Raw genomic sequence first — 4024 nt, 5'->3', positions numbered from 1 at the left:
GATCTTAGAGAAAGTCTTATCACAATAATCTTTGTTTTACATTTTGGAAGACGTATATATTTAAAAATCATGAATACATTGAATACATCATGAGATCACAATAATAAATTACCGTATACATGTGCAAGCATTTGTTTCTTAATTTAGTTTTGTATCAAGAGTATCTTTTTATTTTATTTATATATTTATTGGTGGAACCAGGGATTAAACTCAGGCTCTTGTGCTTGCCAGGGAAGCGCTTATTCCACTGAGCTATCTCTCTGGCCCCAAAAGTATATCTTTAGAGAAAATCTTATTTTAATTTTTTCTGAAAAACTATTGGGGTGTCTTTCAAGAGACCATGGAAATTACTGGGGGCTCTTTATTAATGCACAAAGGATGGACACCCCTCAATTAGAGTCCTGTCCAATAATTTTTCCAGTCTAATGAATTTTTGTTAATTATCTTAATTTTTTTGATAACCTGTGAGCAAATGAATTTAATATCACCTAGACCAGCTGGTAACTTAGGAAAAACATGCTTTTAAATCTGTATGCCAACCTGAGCCTGACTGCTTTGTTGAAGCAGCCACTTAAAGAACTGAGCTACGGGGCAGGCCCCCCATTCTAAAGACTAATGGGTGGTTTAATAACTATGCATTTCTCTACTGGCATTACCACGAAAATATTTCCTTTAGCTGCATTAATCATCTGCTGTATGTGTAACACTGTGTCAGGAGCTGTAGGAAATTTAAAAAACGGGCCCCACCCCTTCATTTAGGGGTTGTAAACCTATCTAGATAGCTATACTGGGGCCGGGGAGATGGCTCAGTAGAATAAGTGCTTGCCTGGCTAGCCATATTCTGCATTGAACTTACATTCCTAGCCTGAGTTCCCTCCTTCTCCCACGAGATAAGGTAATTAAACTGCTGTCCCATCTGAAATCATTTTGTCATAAGCTCCCTTCAGGTTATTCACTCTGAGTTATTTTTTATTGTTAAAGCAGATAACATGTATAGTGTCATTACCATAATGTTCAGATCAAACATGCTTACGTCAACATAGTTGGCGTTGATGTAATCCGTCAGCTTCCCATCTTTTTCAGCAAGTTGTGCCAGTTTAACCCTGCTATGATCATCTGGGGGGGAAAAAGAATATATTTCAATGAAGTACAGACTACTCCAGAATAAAGGTCATTTATATTTGTGTCATAAAAAATAAATAAATAAATAAATAAATAAATAAATAAATAAATAAATCTGTATGCCAGGGAGAGCAGCCCCCAGAGAGCCCTGAGCAGCTCCACCACTGCCACTGTCCTAGGTACCTTCACACCCCAGGAGGAGCCGCAGCTGCCGCCGCAGCTGACCCTAGTCACTATCACCACAGTCATGAGCAGCCAGGCCCAGACCCAGCAGCCTCCTGCCGTCCCCCACCACCACCATTCCGCCGCCCCTGCCCTCAGCGCTGCTGACCCCAAGCCCAGCACCATCGGCAGCAGCACAGGGAGGGATGGCCCTGGCCATCTTGCATCATCGGTGCCTGCTGACAGGGACGTAAAGATCATGCCAGAGAAGGTTTTGGGAACAGTAAAATGGTTCAATGTAAGAAATGGATATGGCTTCATCAACAGGAATGACACCAAGGAAGATGTATTTGTACACCAGACTGCCATAAAGAAGAATAACCCCAGGAAGTACCTTCACAGTGTAGGGTGGAGTTTGGTGTTGTTGAAGGAGAAAAGATTGCGGAGGCAGCAAATATTCCAGGCCCTGGTGGAGCTCCAGCTTAAGGCAGGAAATATGCAGCAGACCGTAACCATCATAGACGCTATCCACATCGTAGGGCTCCTCCGCGCACTTACCAGCAGAATTACCAGCATAGCGAGAGTGGGGAAAAGAATGAGGGATCGGAGAGCACTCCCGAAGGCCAGGCCCAGCCATGCCGGCCCTACCACAGGCGAAAGTTCCCACCTTACTACATGCGCAGACCCTGTGGGGCGTCGGCCACAGTATTCCAACCCTCCTGTGCAAGGAGAAGTGATGAAGGGTGCTGACAGCCAGGGTGCAGGAGAACGAGCTAGACAAGTGAGACAGAATATGGATCGAGATTATACACCATGATTCCACAGGGGCCCTCCACGCCAAAGACAGCCTAGAGAGGATGGCAATGAAGAAGATAAGGAAAATCAAGGCGATGAGACCCAAGGTCAGCAGCCACCTCAACGTCAGTACCGTCACAACCTCAATTACCGACGCAGACGCCCAGAAAACCCTGAACCACAAGATGGCAAAGAGACAAAAGCAGCCATCCACCAGCTGAGAATTCGTCCGCTCCCGAGGCTGAGCAGGGCGGGGCTGAGTAAATGCCGGCTTAACATCTCTACCATCATGCGGTTTAGTTATCCAGCAAGAAAGAAACAAAGAGCTGGCAAGATGGCTCGGTGGAATAAGCATTACCCTGGCAAATGCAAGGACCTGAGTTCAATCCCTGCTTCCACAAAAAGAAAAAAACCAAATAGGAAATTCCAACAATAAGAAATGAACAGAAGATTGGGACTGAAGACCGTAAGTGCTTGCTTTTTGCCGGTTGACCAGATAGCTAGAACTATCTGCATTACCTATGCAGCATGAGTTTTTAAATTATTTTTACCTAAAGATGTCTCTTTTTGATAATGACAATTGTGCTTTTTTAAAAAATGCATGTTTTTTTCTCAATACACCTTTAGAGGTTTTTAAATTGTTTCATATCTGGTCAAGTTGAGACTTTTAAGAACTTCATTTTTAATTTGTAATAAAAGTTTACAACTTGATTTTTTCAAAAAAGTCAACAAATTGCAAGCACCTGTTAATAAAGGTCTTATATAATTGAAAAAAAAGTCTGTATGTCACAGTTCAAATAAAAAAGGGAATAGCTTTTCACTCAATGACATATGAACATATAAACAAATACACAGAAAACAAACATCTTTACAAAATCTAAAGTGTGCTCAAATATATTCCTGGCCAAATTAAGTTATAGCAACTCTATTACAATTTTTACAAATGTATAATTATAAGTAGACTAGTCAGATTTTATTATTTGTTAATTAGCAGAGATCTCTTCTCAGAAAAATTTTGAAATGATAAAATCTTTTATAATTAATATGTATATATTTAATTTTTTTGGTCTTAATACTAGTAAAATTTGCCTCACTTATTTCTATATATTTATCACTTACTTAGACCTTAGATTTCCATTTCGTCAGTGCCTTAAATAGGCCTCAGGTTAGATCTAGCCTCATCCCCTGTTAACTTCTTCTCCAGATCGGGCTTCATTGTACTGCCTGACAACGTGCCCTAGAGCCCAAATAGGTAATGTAGCATTCTCTGGAAAAACACAAGCATGTCCTCTGCTTCCTGTTAGTAGTGGACTGGATCCTTCCCATTGTTCAATATGGACATCTCTCCAAAGGACCCCTTCAAGCTTTTTTTCTCTTGCTTAATGGAATTGTCTTTCTGCTGCTGTACTTCCATCTTTTGTAGAATTTTTAAAAATTTAATAGTATATATTGACAAGTGAAGTTGGAGGGATTGATTCCTCCTCTTGTTTTTGTAATTGAATTTTTACTATACTGTAAGAAATCTGTATTTTGTATTTTGGAAGAGAAAGCCATCACATAGTCTCCCTTAACCTAATATGACTTATCTGTGAAAATAAACAAATTAATTTAATTTATCACATTTAATTTATTTTTAAGGATAATGACATTCAATAAAATCAGAGAAATTAGCCCAAAATCTAGATGGAGTCAATTAATATTACCAAATAAACTCTAAAAATCATTAATGGTTGAGTTGAACAATTTGGGGTGCAACATGTCTTTGTTGCATAAGTAGACCCAAATATGAAGAAGTTATCATAGGGTGTGCCCCTTTGGAGGCCACCACTAGACCTTTTATTATTTAACTGGGATATCAAATTTAAGCCCCTCTGCTTTTAGATTGTGCTCCAAACCTCTATATTTGCTTGAAAAAAATCAAATCATATATATATGATACTAATAG

At 39.6% G+C, this 4024-nt stretch overlaps 1 protein-coding gene and 1 pseudogene across 1 annotated transcript in view; one reads left to right on the top strand and one right to left on the bottom strand.

The window, feature by feature from the left end:
- Positions 1-1921, bottom strand: part of LOC111813573 — a 21541-nt pseudogene extending 19620 nt beyond the window's left edge.
- Positions 1-4024, top strand: part of CUNH16orf45 (chromosome unknown C16orf45 homolog) — a 157456-nt gene that overhangs the window by 61482 nt on the left and 91950 nt on the right. The window lies entirely within an intron of this gene.

This window comes from Octodon degus, unplaced genomic scaffold (genome assembly GCF_000260255.1).
Source record: "Octodon degus isolate 3935 unplaced genomic scaffold, OctDeg1.0 scaffold00200, whole genome shotgun sequence".
Taxonomy (NCBI): domain Eukaryota; kingdom Metazoa; phylum Chordata; class Mammalia; order Rodentia; family Octodontidae; genus Octodon; species Octodon degus.
The sequence above is the reverse complement of the archived record's forward strand: the minus strand, read 5'-3'. Positions and strand labels throughout refer to the sequence as shown.